Below are 19,140 nucleotides of genomic sequence, written 5' to 3' on the forward strand. Positions count from 1 at the left end.
TTTCATATATACTTGTTTTTTTTTTTTTTGGGGGGGGGTTTCAAAGACCGACTCTGGACACAATCATAGAATGATTGAAACCAATCAACACCAAACACCTTGCAGCAGAGTGACATCCAAGGGGAAAGGCTCTGACTAACTTTTCCTTTACAGCTGCTTGTGGGGACAGAAATCCTTTTCCATCAAGTCTACATCTTCACTCGTCATGACCACAGTTTTCAATAGCTGAAAGTTTCTCATGCATACATGTAAAAGATCATGCATGTTGACTGCCTTTTTTCCATCTTGCATGTACCTTGTTCTGCGAGGTGAAAGGTAAAAATTGAGCGGTTCGTGTACTTTCAAGCAGGGTGCTATACATTAACTTTTTAGAAGTGCTTGCTCAGTCAGGCAAGTAAATTTGCCCAAAAATCTATTTCACTTGCCCGAAAAAATCCTTGAAAAAAGTTTTACCTCTTCAAAAGAAAGTTTTGCGGTTTTATAAACCATTGACCTTTTTCTCTCTTGACATGAACTGATCTACCTTGTTATTGCATTTCTTGTTCCAAAGTGATTTTACCTTGCCTGCCAAAATTAGGGTCAATATCAGATCATATCGACCTTAATTTTGGTCATTCTACTATGAGAATTTTTCTTTCTAATATGTGAATTTTCTTGCCCAATTCTGGCAAGTAGTTTTGGTCTTTACTTAACACTTGCCTGACACTAACTTTTACTTGCCCCAGACAATCGGCAAGTGCTTAAGTATTCACCAACCTGTTTAGTATTCACAAACCATTTTATACAGTGACCCACAAATGTACTTTTACCAAATTTTATCATCAAATGCATATCTTCCTCTTTAAGAACAAGCAATAGTACGGTAAGCTCCTTGAATATTAAAGTATAAACATCCATCTCTTTTGAATTATAAAGGCAGTGTAAAAATATTATAATAACATAAAAATTATTCTTTACTCCAAAATCATTTTTTACCAGAGTTTCTCTTCAATAGATCCATACTAAAAAAAAAGGTTTCTTTTATTTTCAAGTTCAACTTCTGTTTAATGCTTGATATTTTCATCCGACAAGTTGTCAGATCTGACATCTTTCCATGATTTTGATTGGCTGAGAGGCACTGTTCCTATGGTAACTGTCGGATAAAATGGGACTTGTCGGATAAAACGTCTGACAAGTCCTTTCATGAAACGCCCCCCTGATATTTTGTTTCAATCCATGTACAAGATGTGGGCAAGCATTTCATGAATTAAAGCAACATGATTATTTTGCTTTACATGGAAAGGCTGTCCCATAATCCTGGATCAAACTCAAATCTCAAATCAAGGAAGTAGACAACAAACTTGAAGATGTCAACCACAAACTACATGTACAGAGAAACAATAAAACTATCATTTCCCAGGGTTGTGTCTATATATTATTCTAATAAATGTATGAAAGTGAAAACAATTACAATGTACACATGTATAGCAAAGAGGAAATAATGTTCACAGTACCTGGTACCAAGTCATGCAAAAAAGGATTAATGTGTGCTACATGCATTTTCACAAGTGTTCAGTTGTTAAAGGTCAAGTCCACCACAGAATACAGTTGATTAAAATAATATAGAGAAAAATCAAACATGAATAAAACTGAAAACTTCATCAAATTCGGATGTAAAATAAGAAAATTATGACATTTTAAAGTTTTGCTTTAATATTTTTCACAAAACAGTTCTATGCTCAACCCAGTAATATGCAAATGAGAGTGTCGATGATGTCACTCACTATTTCTTTTGTTTTTATTGTTTGAATTATACAATATTTCAAAATAATGGAATTCCACGTGTTCAGGGAGGAATTAAACTTCGTTTCACATGAAAATGACGAAAAAACAAAATTTTTCATATTTCATATATATAAAGTACAAAAGAAATAGTGAGTGGGTGATGTCATCGGTCCCCTCACTGGCATACCGAACAAGATGTGCTTATAACTGTTTTGTGAAATGAAGCAAAATTTTAAATATTATAACTTTCTTATTTTATATCTGATTTTGATGAAATTTTTAGTGTTATGCTTGATTGAATTTTCTCTTTCTAGTCAAATCAGCATTTTGTTGGGGTGGACTTGTCCTTTAATTAAATAGTGCGAGTAAAAGGGTCATTTATCATCTTGGAAGACATACAGGTACATGGAAATGGTTGTTTATAGAATTATGTGCAGAAAAATGTCACTCCCCCCCCCCTTCCACAGGGGAAAAAGTATCATAATGTGCCATAACAAGTAATTTAACAGCTTCATGTACTACTTTCATATGGCTAATACAAACATAGTCTGAGTGGTAGATTGGTGTAGAAGGAAAGAACTGAAACTACTAGTAAATTAAAAGGGTAATTCATTCATGAATATTCACCTATGAACTGTCCTCAATTTCAGTGAATAAGCTTCAGATGATTTCCAAATGTGTTCCTGAAAGAAACAAGATGAAAAATATTTCATACATCCATGTGCTATGGAGTAATCCTACTTAAAGGGGTGGTCCAGGCTGAAAATATTTATATCTTATAAATACATAGAGTAGAATGCACTGAGCAAAATGCCGAAAATTTCATCAAAATCTGATAACAAATAACAAAGTTATTGAATTTTAAAGTTTAGCAATATTTTGTGAAAACAGTCGTCATGAATATTCATAAGGTGGACTGATGATGTCACATCTCCACTTGTTCTTTTGTATTTTATTATATGAAATGAGGTTTATTCAATTTTTTTTCCTCCAAGAATTAGAAAAATTTGATTGACAACTGATTTAGTGCATTAGGTATTTATTGCTGCAACTTATCTCATTATAAGGGAGACATATTATTCACACAAGTATGAAATAATGAAAAAAATCTGATTTCATGTAATAACATAAGAAAACGGAAAGTGGAGATGTGACATCATCAGTCCACCTGATGAATATTCATGACGACTGTTTTTACAAAATATTGCTAAACTTTATAACTTCAATAACTTAATTATTTGTTATCAGATTTTGATGAAATTTTCGGCATTTTGCTCAGTGAATTCTACTCTATGTATTAAGATACAAATATTTTCAGCCCGGACCACCCCTTTAAGATAAGATGAAAAGTCACACATACAGTATTAAAGTCAAAGTTTATCCTAACAAATACTTAAGCTGAATAAAAAGAGAAAAATCAAACTTAATCACATTTTTAATAAGTCAGTCACAACATTTTTTTAACCTTCATCTACATATCCACAAAAGTAATACACACATCATGTGCCCATATACATGTACAAATGACAGAGCTGATGCAATCAGTATATCTCTTGTATATTTGAAAAGATATTTTTCCCTCTAAAATGTATATCTGGGGTTGATTCCTCAATGAACATGTGTAAAATGATAATTCATTGTGAGTTTGTGATGTACTCTGATATAGTGAAGAGTGTTTTTTTTTATATTTCATATTTTATGTAGTAAAAGAAGCATCATCAGCCCACCATTTGTTTACTAATACTATCCAGGATATGCATATGATTGTTTTGTGGAATATGCAAAAGTGTAAAATGCCACAACTTAATCATTTTACCTCCAATATTGAAGAAACTTTTCACTGCTGTATGGTTTGATGTTTCCCTAAAAAAATTGTGAGAAATAACAAAAAATTCTCAAAACTTGTATGACCAAAAGATTGACCACATTGAATTCAAAGATCTGGATAGACACAAAGATGTATTTGTATATGCACTATGCATATAGTGGGATAGGGAAAAATTGAATTCTGATTCCTGAGATTCACACACACAACACTTGGATTGCGGGCACAATGGCAAAGGCTTTTCTGTCCACACACAGCAACAACAACAAAATCAAATTTCACTTTGCACTTTTGTTTTGAGAAACGTTTTATCTATATTCGCATCTACAAATTTATGAAAGGGAAAGGGGTATAATACAAAATATATTTAGTAAAGAGTGAAGCTTACTGATGTTTTATCAAAAGCATCAAGAGTATGTAACACCATCACGGTGTACTAAAATGCAGATTATTACATGTACATACTGAATCAGAAAAATAATCTACCAGCACAGACATGGCCAGTCTTTCCGTCATCATATCCTTCCTACAAGGGTGATCTTAACTAAGTTTAAAAGTCAAAATTGACTCAAAGTTTTCACTTAAATTCAGGGTATGACCAAAAAGGAGAGGAAACTATTAGTGCACTCTCATTTTCATACGGACGGATGTTATATCACAATACACAAAGTGAAGGCCTATTTGGTCTATGATATTAACAATCAACATCCTCCCAATACATTTAATTAATCATCAAATCTTTTCATTATGAATCTTGATTTTAAATTGAAATCCGAGCCTTCAAGGAAAAGATTTCATCAAAATTAGGTACATCATGTTTTCAAAAGTTTGAAGTATAAGGGTTTTTATTTCTTACATGTACTGTATGTACTGTAATATGAAAGGAATCATGGTTCAAACAAAGAATGCTATCAAACTCATGTACAATGTACATGTATCTAATGAAAGAAGGCTGTATCATCCATGTTTCCATGACAAGTAATTCAATGTTGTACAGTAAAGATCATCTTCACTTAGCAAATCTATATTAAATCTCACCATAAAAAGGCAAGACAAAAAATGAAGGGCATCTTGAGTGCATGTTTTGTGAACAATGCCAACCTTCAGGCGAGCCAGATCAACTTAAGGGACATGAAACGTGGCTAAGATATTCACATGTTATTAACATTAATCAGAGATCCATGACTAGATGGCATGGCCTACATATGTTCTAGCCATCAGTAACTTTGAAAATGGGAAGAAAACAGATGGTTCATGAAATCAGTATACTAAAAATGTTTACAAGCGAATGAAGTGTATTTCCAAATAAAATACTTGTTACACATAAAACATGTATTCACCTTCTTCTAAATTTCTATAAAAGGGGGAAAATAAATACAAAGGTATAGATCTGTGTTTCATTTTATTTAATTCTTTCTTTTTCGGGGGTGGGGTGATTCGAGTGTAAATCTATATGGGTGCATTTTGTAAAGACTTCAATACAATCTAACTTTGCCACTACAGTATCAAATCAATAGGGCACAGCAGCCAACCAAAATCAAGGTTTCCATGATCTCTGAATTATAGTTACAGAAGTTGTTTATACTAACAGTAGTCAGGACCTTCGTCAATTATGTTGCAAAGTGCCACTGTGCATGTACATGTACATGTAGATCTACATTGTAGGGACAATGCAAGTTACATTACTGGTGCTAGTACACATAGGCTTATAATATACAGTAAGTCAAACCTTTTTCCAGATGTTTGTGGACTTTTTTAATAACATACTGTATACACAAGATGTGTACGGATTCTCATGAGTACTGAGGAAAATAAATGAGAAAGCAATATATTCTGCAAGATTCTGTCTTGTTTATTGCAAAAATATGCAATTACAATGTCAACACAGTAGGCCTACCTGACACATTAAAGGGGAAGTTCACCCTGAAGAAAACTTTGTTGCAAAAATAGCAGAAAAAATAGTAAAAAATATTGGTGAAGGTTTGAGGAAAATCTGTTAAAGAGTAAGTTATTAGAGTTCAAAGTTTTGGATTTGTGACGTCATAAACGAGCAGCTGCCCCATGTGTTATGTAATATAAAATGCATGAATTTCAAATTTTGCATGGTTCCTGAGGACTTAATTTTGTTTTCTATTCATGGTCGGGTGTGAAATGATTTGTCTATTGATATACAAAAGGTACAGTGAAAACCATTTTCAATTTTCTGAGAAAATGACATTTCATTGATTTTTTACCATTTGCTACATATGTAGGAATGCTGCTCGCATATATGACGTCACAAATCAAATAATTGAAATTCTAATAACTTTTTAATTATTTGATGAATTTTTCTCAAACCTTCAGCAATGTTTTTTATTATTTTTTCTGCTATTTTTTACAATAATATTTTTGTCAGGGTGAACTTCCCCTTTAAAAATGTGTTTTGCATCATGTCTTCACTCAAAGATTAATATGTGTTCCGAAGTATTGTGGTAATTGAATGAAAATATGAAGCAGAAGTTTGATCCAAAGGATTTGCAATCAAGCGACCAACTACTTGCACAACTGCTCATGGCAATACCCCTCCCCCTTCAAACTTTGTTGGTGAGGTAACTACACAGGCACAACTCTAGCCTCATCTATTGCAGCATAAGCAAGTAGACCTAAGCCTTAGCATGAAAACACAAGTTCCACTTGCTGCACATTTGACAATAGGTGGTTTCAAACCGCCTCGATCACAAGAATCCCCGTTAAATTACGAGAACTTTTTAAGGCTAAAAAATACCCGTTAATTATTCCTGCATTCACACCGCCCCGAAACACATCCTTCGGGATAAGTTCCCGAAGTTACGAGCATGCGCAGTGTGGTCTGATAAGCAGGCAAGGCGGGAGATTCAAAATCCTAGCCCAGCAGCCACCCACGCCGCCGCGCCCAACGACACGCTGGGATAAAAGTTCCCGTAATTTGCTTTCACATCGCCAAAATACCTGCGACCTTGGAAAAATCCCCACGAAAGTTCTCGTAATTTCGCCAAGTACCTACTATTTAGCGGGTATTTTCTTTCGGGGAAATTACGCGTAGTTTGCTTTCACATTACCAAATACCTGGTATTTTCTGATCGGGGTAAATTTCCCGATCAGAGAATACCTGGAACTGGCGAACTTCGAGGCGGTCTGAAACCGCCTACTAAGGTGAAAAGTAATCTGGTCCCGAAGGAAAAGGTGATGATTTTCATGAATCACAAATAGTTTTTCTGTGACTCATTTTGGTCTATACATCGTAGATGACGACAAACATTCTAATTTCCTTCCTTCCATCCTTTTAATTCATACAATACACAATCCTCTTTTTCTTACTGGCTTTATGGAACAAAACTCACTCTGGGAGAAATCAAGGTTTCCTTTGAAAGATTAAGTTGCCCACATTGTCTGATATCATTATAGGACTAGGCAATATCAGATAACACTAAATGTTTACAGAGTCTAGTCAGGAAGTTTTGATGAAGATAAGATCAAAGATTAACATTATTGCTAACAAGAAATTATTTTGTCCTGTCTGTAAAAACGACAGCATGGTAAGTATTGGAAGGACATTTTATTTCAATTTGAAAACCTACCTGAATATGAATTAGGTGAATAATTGCATTGAGTTACACACACTTTTTCTCAGAAAACAGAGGAGCTTTATAAATTTCTAGTACGTGTAACACCAGTTTATACTAAAATATCCACAATAAAATTGAATTCCAATTTTCTATCCCAAAAAACATCATAAGGACAAAATATCATATTAATGATCAGTGTTATAGCTACAGTGGACGTAAGTGGTCGGGCCTAACTGGCATAGAAGATTTTTGACCACCACTTGTCATGAAAAACACTGCTTCCATCCACCACTAATTTCAAATGAAGTGTTTCAAAACTAACTCTTTGAAAATTCATTTTCATCTTTAATTTTGTTTTATTTGTATAATTTACATTAAACATTTTTATATTTGATAAATATTAGTTTATTTTCAAAGATTGACTAATATCAGATTTATGTTACATTGATGTTCCTTTACTTTTGACTTTAAGACCACTAAATGGACCTGAAACAAACTTTCTATCACCATGAAAAAATGACCACCACCATAAAATGGGTCTAGCTAGAACACTGTTAATGATAGCATGGACCTATCGGGCCATGATAATGATAGATACTGATGATATGTAAACTTTTCTCCAATGATATGATGGTACAATCAAGAAACAAAATGTGATGAATTCCACATAAATGCATCTTAATTGTGGCTGCAATATTGTTAGACTCAGGATCAGGGCATGAAACTTTTGAGTAAAATCTGAGTTAAAATATAAAAACATACCTCAGCTTGACTATGACTTGATATACATACCATCACAATCCATTGACATTTTTTCTTTAATACCTTAAAGTATAGTCCAATTTTCAAGAAAATAAATGAGTTACCTGTTGGACTTTCCTATACTGATCAAGTTTTCATGGACAGTGTACTGTATGTGGTCCAACCCACAGCTTCACTACACTTTATATTTACAGTTTACTACATAGCATACATATTGAATCTGTTCATAGTGTTGACTCAATTAAGTAGACAACTACGTGTAGTCACTATTAATAGAGAAATCAATATGCGCTTCTATTGTATGGCCTATGGGAATTGAGAACTGCTTGTAGATAACTATGAACAGGATATGGAGCTGGAAGATCACTATTTCCAACTAATAATAAAAGCTTGATTATAAGTGGTCAGCAGGACATGACATAGATGCAAACACCAACAGGCATATGTATACCTTTCTCTTTCAGCCATGTACTTTTCTTATTCCTTTTTAATGTTAGTAGGGCTGGGGGTTGCTTTTCAATTTCATGCTTGTCTCCTAGTCCAATTTTACATGTAAGTGATATCCAGGTTATTAAGTCAAACTCAAGCTCACCCTTAACCCAATCTTTCATTCATTTGATAATAAGATATGACATTCAATGACCTTAAATAACATTTAACCTCTACTGAGTAACTCATTTTTTCTTTTGATATCATACGTGAGATAAAAAAATAATAATCTCATATCAGTTTTATTCAATTTGACTATTTGAAAGTAATGACCAACATTTCAATTCTTATCCAACTTAACACAAGTTAATACAATATGACCTTGCTTTGATCTTGAAACTATACTCATCTTATACCTGGGTCAATCCACGTCAAATCAACCAATTTTCAGACAATTTGTCACCCGACCCTCTTCGATTTTCTTTAAACTCGCACCAAATGTTGCCCCAAGTGTCTGACGGAAAAATCTGAAATATTTTGCCCAAAGGTCAAATGGTTGCTAAGATACGGCCTCCCATAGCAACCAATGCGCACACAACAAAATTATTTTAAATAAAATTGCCTATTTTTGATTGACTACTGCAGCAAAGTTTGATTGATTACAGTCTTCATTTTAAGTAAATTGGAAGAACTTTTTGGTCTAAACATGCAGAGTATACTGTAGCGCAGACCTGTCAACCGGATTTCGCACACGAGGTCACCGAAAATGGCGTTAAGCATCCGTGTCAATGATTTCAGAAGCATGTTTGGAGGCTCATAAATCCAAAACTAAATTAGCTTAGAACCAAATATTATGCACATTTATGGACTTTAAGATGCTCAACAGAATTACAAAAAATTGACCCAAGAGTATGTGTCGTTTTCCTGTAGGGCGCCCTCAAAGTTGGATTTTTTAAAAAGATGCCAAGTTCAAGGTCACGGATCACCTCCCGTCCCATCGAGGAGGGGGACCAATTTCTGTGTTTTGATAGACATTTACCCATATTTTCAAGTGTTACTTGAGAAATTTTGCTACCGGAATGTTAAGGGGCTGATTTGCGCATTCCAAAATGGTCGTAAACACCCTAAAATTGATGTTAATGTCACATACATGCTTTTCAACACTTTTCAAATTGTGATAACTCAAAGATGAAGAGCCCAAAGACATTGATCTCTTCTGTGATGATAGTCTGTAATTAGTATTCAAAGGATATATCTTCAAAAATAGTTTTTATTGTTGGTAATAGCCTTGAAAACACACCTAAAAATCAGTAAAAACAGTAAATTGGCTAATTTTCCAGAATCAAATGGCATTCAAATGGTGTTTACATTGACTTTCAAATGGGTGTCATTTCAATACAAAGGGTGAGCTTAAGCCAAAACTTGGAAGACATGTTCAACTTTTGGTCTACTTTAAGCAACATAAAATATTTGAACTCAAAACCATATCATTTGACCTTGAAATTATTCCAAATATAGCTATTTGTTGCTTCATAAGTAGCATATTCAAATCACACGAGTACATTGTACTTTGCAACACATTTCAAAATGGATTTTCTCATAGAGAGAATACCTGATCAGGTTGATATATGCAGTATAAGTAGTCTGTAATGGGTTCTTGGAGGATCTACAGATTAAGTACCTATTCTCTCATGACAATGACCTTGAAAATACAGCTGAAAATCATGAAAATCAATAAATCATACAATTTTCATTAATAATTAAGTGTTTTTATCCACTTTTAATTGTGTGTTATTCCATCTTAGATTGTGAGTCCATGCTGATAATTGCAAATCGTGTTCCACTTTTGGTCTACTTTAAGCTAAATGATATATTTGAACTCAAAACCATATCATTTGACCTTGAAATTATTCCAAATATAGCTATTTGTTGCTTTATAAGTAGCATATTCAAATCGCGTGTGTACATTGTACTTTGCAACACATTTCAAAATGGATTTTCTCATAGAGAGAATACCTGATCAGGCTGATATTTGCAGTATAAGTAGTCTGTAATGGGTTCTTGGAGGATCTACAGATTAAGTACCTATTCTCTCATGACAATGACCTTGAAAATACAGCTGAAAATCATAAAAATCAATAAATCATACAATTTTCATTAATAATCAAGTGTTTTTATCCACTTTTAATTGTGTGTTATTCCATCTTAGATTGTGAGTCCATGCTGATAATTGCAAATCGTGTTCCACTTTTGGTCTACTTTAAGCTAAATGAAATATTTGAACTCAAAACCATATCATTTGACCTTGAAATTATTCCAAATATAGCTATTTGTTGCTTTATAAGTAGCATATTCAAATCGCGCGTGTACATTGTACTTTGCAACACATTTCAAAATGGATTTTCTCATAGAGAGAATACCTGATCAGGCTGATATTTGCAGTATTAGTAGTCGGTAATGAGTTCTTGGAGGATCTACAGATTAAGTACCTATTCTCTCATGACAATGACCTTGAAAATACAGCTGATAATCATGAAAATCAATAAATCATACAATTTTTATTAGTCATGTTAGTACTCAAGTGTTTTTGACCCACTCATGTCTTGATAGAATAGTTACCTAAACTGTAGATTTTCCAAGTACTCATTACAGACTACTAATACTGCATATATCAGCCTGATCATGTATTCTCTCTATGAGAAAATCCATTTTGAAATGTGTTGCAAAGTACAATGTACACACATGATTTTGAAAATGCTACTTATGTATAAAGCAACAAATAGATATGTTTGGAATAATTTCAAGGTCAAATGATATGGTTTTGAGTTCAAATATTTTATGTAGCTTAAAGTAGACCAAAAGTGGAACATGATTTGCAATTATCAGCATGAACTCACAATCTAAGATGGAATAACACACAATTAAAAGTGGATAAAAACACTTGATTATTAATGAAAATTGTATGATTTATTGATTTTTATGATTTTCAGCTGTATTTTCAAGGTCATTGTCATGAGAGAATAGGTACTTAATCTGTAGATCCTCCAAGAACCCATTACAGACTACTTATACTGCAAATATCAGCCTGATCAGGTATTCTCTCTATGAGAAAATCCATTTTGAAATGTGTTGCAAAGTACAATGTACACGTGCGATTTGAATATGCTACTTATGAAGCAACAAATAGCTATGTTTGGAATAATTTCAAGGTCAAATGATATGGTTTTGAGTTCAAATATTTTATGTTGCTCAAAGTAGACCAAAAGTTGAACATGTCTTTCAAGTTTTAGCTTAAGCTCACCCTTTGTATTGAAATGACACCCATTTGAAAGTCAATGTAAACACCATTTGAATGCCATTTGATTCTGGAAAATTAGCTAATTTACTGTTTTTATTGATTTTTAGGTGTGTTTTCAAGGTCATTACCAACAATAAAAACTATTTTTGAAGATATATCCTTTGAATACTAATTACAGACTATCATCACAGAAGAGATCAATGTCTTTGGGCTCTTCATCTTTGAGTTATCACAATTTGAAAAGTGTTGAAAAGCATGTATGTGTCATTAACATCAATTTTAGGGTATTTACGACCATTTTGGAATGCGCAAATCAGCCCCTAAACATTCCGGTAGCAAAATTTCTCAAGTAACACTTGAAAATATGGGTAAATGTCTGTCAATTCACAGAAATTGGTCCCCCTCCTCGATGGGACGGGAGGTGATCCGTGACCTTGAACTTGGCATCTTTTGAAAAAAATCCAACTTTGAGGGCGCCCTACAGGAAAACGACACATACTCTTGGGTCAATTTTTTGTAATTCTGTTGAGTATCTGAAAGTCCATAAATGTGCATAATATTTGGTTCTAAGCTAATTTAGTTTTGGATTTATGAGCCTCCAAACATGCTTCTGAAATCATTGACACGGATGCTTAACGCCATTTTCGGTGACCTCGTGTGCGAAATCCGGTTGACAGGTCCGCGCTACAGTATACTCTGCATGTTTGGACCAAAAAGTTCTTCCAATTTACTAAAAATGAAGACTGTAATCAATCAAACTTTGCTGCAGTAGTCAATCAAAAATAGGCAATTTTATTTAAAATAATTTTGTTGTGTGCGCATTGGTTGCTATGGGAGGCCGTATCTTAGCAACCATTTGATCTTTGGGCAAAATATTTCAGATTTTTCCGTCAGACACTTGGGGCAACATTTGGTGCGAGTTTAAAGAAAATCGAAGAGGGTCGGGTGACAAGCATTGGTTGATTTGACATGGATTGACCCACCTGTTAATCAAATATAAGAATCCAAGTTTAGAATAATACAGACCTAGAATTTCAACATTCTCTAGAAAATTTGTAATCTTTTGCCTTGGAGGGAGGGGTTAAGCAAAATCAATTCATTGATGGAAAATTTACCTTTTGCCTTTGCCTAGTGATCTGAAATTTAATTAATCTAAGAATATCTGCTGATACTTGATAAGCATCATTTGTAAGTTTTATGCAATAGGGACTTAAATATCATCTTGGAAATTCAAAACCATATAATTAATTAATTTTTTTATACCACAAGATGGTAAAAGTTCATTGACCCGTAACGACCTTTGTTAAGTGATACTTTATTACCCTAATGTCCAAGTTTAATGAAATACTGGTTAACAGTAGGTCTTTATACTTTCAAAATTTTGACATAATCCAAAAACTTAAACTTTGTTAAGATTGGCACAAAACATGGTCAAAGTTTAACTGACCAGAAAAACTTTTGACCTTGATCATGTGATCCGAATTTATGCATGATCAGTGAAACTCAATTACGATTATGTTCCATTTCATGAAATACATGTAGATCCATAAACTCAACCTTGGTTAAGATTTCAATGTTTTATCACATGGTCAAATTCATTGACATTAAATGACCTTTGACCTTGATCATGTGACCTGAAACTCGGGCAAAATGATCAGTGAAACTTGATTACCCTATGTCCAAGTTTCATGAAGAGGACTATAGAAATTCTTCTACCCATTTTTATCATGTGTAGGAGGCACACTCAGTAATATATTATAAGGAACAATTTTTTTTTTTGAAATTTGAATTAATGTGTTAACTTAACTTAATATGAGGGGCTTCCAATTAAGGTGTGCAGACAGGTATTGTCCCCCCCACAACACACGTACACACGCAAATGAGTACGGAGCCCACTCAAGGGTTCATTACCATCCTGCCTGTGCGAATCTACAGGTAGGACTATACTATGATGTATCATGCGGCTGCCAATGCTGTACACAGCACACAATTCAAAAAATCATTAAAATATCATTTTTGTGACCAAAAATACTAATTTCCATATAGTTGCAATTTATTTTTCCTTAGTAACTTGGGAGTAATTTTTTTATTCACCAAAGCGCTCGAAAACTTGAATTTTGGGAATATTTTAGTGTACGCCCTCTATTGGTGGAAAGTAAGTGCAAATTAAACTATTACATGTTTCAAATTAAACAGCACTCTTCAGGCCTCTGTGAGGTGTGCAATGTATTTGAGACTATTGAACTTTATATTTTATTTTGTTCTGAATATATAAAGGAGAGACGCATTATGTTTAATTAACTTAAGATGAATGACCCGAATCTAAAACAATTGTTAATTAATCTCGATAATACACGGAAACTATTATGTTTTATATATGCCACTAGCCGTTTTGACAGTTAGGTGTGTGTCATTTTTCTTCAAACACAAGACACGAAAGAAGGATTGATATTTCTTATTAATAAGAAAATACAAAACAAAAGAATAAGAAGGACGTGAAAATGTGATTTCACATTTGAATTATTATTTAATGAAGATTTTAAGAAATTCTCTAAATATATAACTACTAGCCGATTGGTTAGCTGATGTGCCCTTTTCCACGAACAATCATTTAGCACGCGCGATATTTAACTTCTCTATTTGTATTAAAATGTTATTCCTCGAAGATGTTTAATCTTGTAGGACCTACTATTAAATATAATAGGTGGATGGGTGACAAATCTATATTAATACGTCATATAATTGTCACCAATGGTTTGGCTTCGTATGGATCGCCTATGTCGACGACGTCCTACTTACGAAAGTGACTGGCGCATATAATCTGGAGAGATTGAAGAGCGCCATCATATTCAACAACAACAATTGTCATTTTTCAATCTCTAATTTCAATTAATTAAAAATAATTTAATGGTCAAGTCCATTCAATTATTTTTCACAAAAAGTGATATGCACCACTGAGTGACATGCAGTCGATGACGTCCCTCACTCACTATTTCTTTTGTTTTTTATTGTTTGGATTATTCAATATTTCATTTTTTACAAATTTGACAATAAGGACCAACTTGACTGAGCCATTTAGAATTAAACAATGCTAATTCCATATGTTCGGGAGGAATTAATCGTTGTTTCACTTGGGGATGAGAAAATAATATTTCATGTATAATAAAATCCAAAAGAAATAGTGAGTGGATGATGTCATCAGTCTCCTCATTTGCATACAGACCAGGATGTGCATATAACTGTTTTGTGAAATTAAGCGAAACTTTAAAATGTCATAACTTTCTTATTTTACATCCGATTTTGATGAAATTTTCAGTGTTATGTTTGTCGGATTTTACTCTTTTTATTCAAATCAACTTTTTTTTGGAGTGGACTTGTCCTTTAAAAAATCAAATTTATTCAAGAGCCAAGTTATATGATGAAGAGATGTAATAGTGACAGTGTAAAAAAAATCAAGCATTTGTCCCAAATAAAAAGAGAAAATAAGCCAAACATTGCCAACCTTATTTCGCCACACGGGGAGAAGTAAGACTAAGAGAGAACAAACCTTGTTCATACTAGAGTGAGTGTACGGAGCCTAGCCTTGCCTTTCGCCATATGTGGAGCGTTGTGGCCCAGTAGATTAGTCTTCGGACTTTGAAACAGGGGGCCGTGGGTTCGAACCCCAGCCATGGCGTAATTTCCTTCAGCAAGAAACTGATCCACAATGTGCTGCACTCAACCCAGGTGGGGTAAATGGGTACCGGCAGGAAGTAATTCCTTAAAAAGCTGTGTGCGCTATGAACGCCTAGCTTAGCCGGGTAATATAGATTACAGGAGCGCCTTGAGCACCTAACAAGGTGGATATGTGCGCAATATAAATATCCTATATTATTAATTATTATTATTATAGTCTGGGGCCTGGGCAAAGTATAGTGAGACCACCATATATCGACCACCTCTTTTGAAAGCGACCACCTTGTGTGCAATAAAATTATTGCGTATCACAAACGATACGAGCGGGAGAGTAGGCGCAGTGGGCATAAGAACGGTAAGAATTGATTTTACGAGAGAAAAGGGTAAAAATTTAGTAGAATTTATGAAAATTGTTTTGACTAGATGATAGATCTAGACCCAAATCCAACCTCCTTCCGATAGGAAACGGCTTTAGAACAAATATTCGTCGAATCATGTGCCGGAGCTCGCAGTGGAAGTAGTGAGATGATAATTTAGCATGTTGACATCATCATAGAACTGATTTGGAAGAGTCAAAATATTTCACCACCGCGACAAGAATCGGCCGTAAACTTTGTTTGTGTATCGCGGGTAGGCCTAGTAGTTGGAATCAACTAAAGAAGGATGTAATTGTAAAAGTGGTACGCGAATTGAATCAGAGTCGCAGATTGAAACGTCGGAATGACTGATCTGCTCAATATTCTGCACAAATGAGACAAAAAATAGGTTGATCTGATAAATATATTCGCAGATACGATGCTTAGAAAATTAGCTGGTCGATAACACTACGCTACCAAGTCTCACGCATTATGCGTGAGACTCAAGCATTTTGGACTCTTGTTCATCCCCTCAAATCTCTGTCTCACGCAACTATCACAGCCTATCCCCATATACATTGTACACAATGTCTGTGATCTCACTCAGATTCACAGAAAATCTCACGCATAGCTGGTCTTTGAACTTGGCATCTCTGCTATAAGGGGTAGGCCTAGTTCCAACCATACCGTAGGCATGACCGTAGGCATACCGCAGCTAGTTTTTGCCGCATTTTCCCATCCCGATCCTTCTTCGCGCATGCATGTTGCCTGGCTTGGCTCGCTTGGAGACAGGGTTAGTCTCATAATAATTATCGGCTACAGTCGACTATAAATTATTACGGTAACTATCGTTATGCTTAGATTTCGACTGTGAATTAAATTCATTCTACTTACCAGTAATAAAATGTAAATTGAGGTTAATTCTGACAGGAGCTAGGAGTCACGTCTCTAAGTTCTACGAGCCACCATCAGCTAGCGCAGTCAGAAAATGTGTTACGCAGCACGCGCGTAAAAGGTCGACGTCGACGTGCACGAATAAGATGCGTGCTGCAGAGATCCGGAAAAAAAAGGTAAAAATATCGGGTGAAAGTTTAAAGGGAATCCTTCCATCGATCCATGCCCTGAATCCATCAGACAGGACCGGCCCGTCGCTAAAAAAAGGGGGGGTGGACACACCCTTTTCCTTGGGGCCGCCTTGGGGGTGCTGCGTGTAAGGCAGCACCAAACATGCCAATTAAAGGGCAGCACCCCCTGGAATTTTAAAATGGAGACATGTACCACCGGTGTCGATCGGTATTCTTGGTTGGGGGGAAGGTGACACAAATGTTCTTGTCGATGGGGATCTTTCAACATTACCCCCACTATTTGGGAGTGGTTGATATGCATGGTGTTCTTGGAAATTCCTTCATTGTTGTAGTGTTTTTTGAAATTTCAATTTGTGTTACAAGTAAGCCTATATTCTAAACTCATACAAAAGGAAAAAATGACAAAAATTATCTAGACGTGTACATAGTGATCTGTTTATTGAGCATGATGTATACACAGGGGCGTCGATCCATTTTTCAGACGAGGGGGCAAGATCATGAATCAACGTTCCAAAGGCGCTCGATCACACAAAACGAACAAACTCATGCACCCACACACACCCCTAAACACATAGGCCTTTATTATAGATATATGACTCATGAGAAAGAGAGACATGTCTCACCCTCACCAACAATGCGAGCGCGAAGCGCGAGCTGAAATTTTTTAGTAAGACATGAAAACAGGAAAAATGTACCTATTTAGGTTTGTTTGTATATAGTATTCATGAGAAGGATAGAAACATGTATCTCACTAGACATGCTAGAGAGCGAGCTGAAATTTCTTTATATTCTGACCTGAAAGCTTGATATTCTAAGCATTTTGGTACCAATGATTAAGATGGGTATCTAGAAGAACAATAGACGCGAGCGCAAAGCGCGAGCTGAAAATTTTGATATTTCGATCTGGAAAAAAAGGACAGTTTGATGGACGCTTTTAATAAAGATCAAGATATATATCCAACAAAAGATTATTGCAAATCGAAGCGGGAGTTCTTGAGGTTTAGAACTGAAAACGGGACATTCTATTCACCTATTTAATCATGAAAAGTATGGGTTTTGGGTACAGAAATGATGCGAGCGCGAGCTGAAAATTTTTATATTCCAATATGAAAAGCAGACATTTTGAGCACGATTTTAAATAAAAATCAAGTTGGTATCTCATTCTCGCTTGCTGATTTCAGTGTAGCATTACAATCTTATGTTATTTTTTTAGTTGCACATGCAGAATTATTGGGGGGCAAAACGATATGTTTGCCCCCTCCCAATATTTTCATTGGTGGGGCGATCGTCCCCCTGCCCCCCCCCAGGATCGACGCCTCTGTGTATACAACTTCTCTCTTAAATCTAACCCGACTGGCAATATCTTTTTTTCTTCTTAATGTATGATGATAAAATGCAGATTCGGACCAATCAAGACTAGCACAAATTGCAAACTGTGGCTTCTCGTGCGCCATCGGGCTTACCGACATTTCTTAGACGATTTATCTTGCCACCCTTTTACTCCCTTATATTTTCCACCCTTTTGAATTGATTTATTAAAATTAATTTATTCACCACTGGTGGGATGGAAAACCCTATCAAAAAAGTTGTTTTACGTGGGGTCCTTTTATGTCATGTGTTAAAAAATATCATGTACATAAACATTTCATTCTTTTTCATCTTGAACCTCCACCCATCTGTTTAATAGTCATGAAGAAAGAATGTTTTAATTCAATAACAATATACACAAATTGCGAGGGAAACAGATTGATGACATACTATAATCATCACTATAATCATCATGATCAAACTTTTCATTTTTTCATCATCATAATTTTTCTACCCTAAATTATTGGGGGGATGATAATACAGGCCATCCCCCCACTTGAAATATTGGGGGGATATATCCCCCCATCCCCCCCCCCCATCCCCCCCCCTCGTGATCGACACCCATGCATAACACAAATGACCTACATACAAAAAAAAAAACTTTTTTCATATTCTCTGGACAACAACAAAGCTTTCATTTTGTATTGAATTTTTTTTTTTGCTTGTCAAATTTACCATCAGCCCCAGTCAAAAAATCGTTCCAAGGGCCCTAGGTGTGTGTATGGTGTCACCCCCCCCCAAATAATTGCGATATCGTCGGTAAATCGGCGCTGCTATCGGGAAAAAGAGGAAAAAAAAGATCGAGGAAAGAATATACAAAGAAAAAGAAAGAAAAGAAAGTGAAAGGACTGAAGGAGGAGAGAAAGAAAGAAAGAAAGAAATGAATAAATAAATAAATAAATAAATAAATAAATAAATAAATAAATGAATAAATAAATAAATAAAGAAAGAAAGAAAGAAAGAAAGAAAGAAATTTCAGCATGCGCTTCGCTCT

At 34.9% G+C, this 19,140-nt stretch overlaps 1 protein-coding gene across 2 annotated transcripts in view; it reads right to left on the reverse strand.

Moving 5' to 3' along the window:
* Positions 1-16,669, reverse strand: part of LOC121411297 (disks large-associated protein 4-like) — a 51,553-nt gene extending 34,884 nt beyond the window's left edge. The window contains exons 1-3 of one of the 2 annotated variants that reach the window (XM_041603946.1): positions 16,588-16,627; positions 3,581-3,627; positions 2,392-2,447 (exon numbers count right to left, since the gene is read on the reverse strand). The gene's annotated coding sequence lies outside the window, so the exon portion shown is untranslated. Of the gene's footprint in view, positions 1-2,391; positions 2,448-3,580; positions 3,628-16,587 lie in introns of both variants that reach the window. The other variant, XM_041603947.1, reaches the window with a different exon arrangement.
* Between the last annotated feature and the right edge of the window lie 2,471 nt (positions 16,670-19,140).

Source organism: Lytechinus variegatus, chromosome 3 (genome assembly GCF_018143015.1).
Source record: "Lytechinus variegatus isolate NC3 chromosome 3, Lvar_3.0, whole genome shotgun sequence".
Classification (NCBI taxonomy): Eukaryota; Metazoa; Echinodermata; class Echinoidea; order Temnopleuroida; family Toxopneustidae; genus Lytechinus; species Lytechinus variegatus.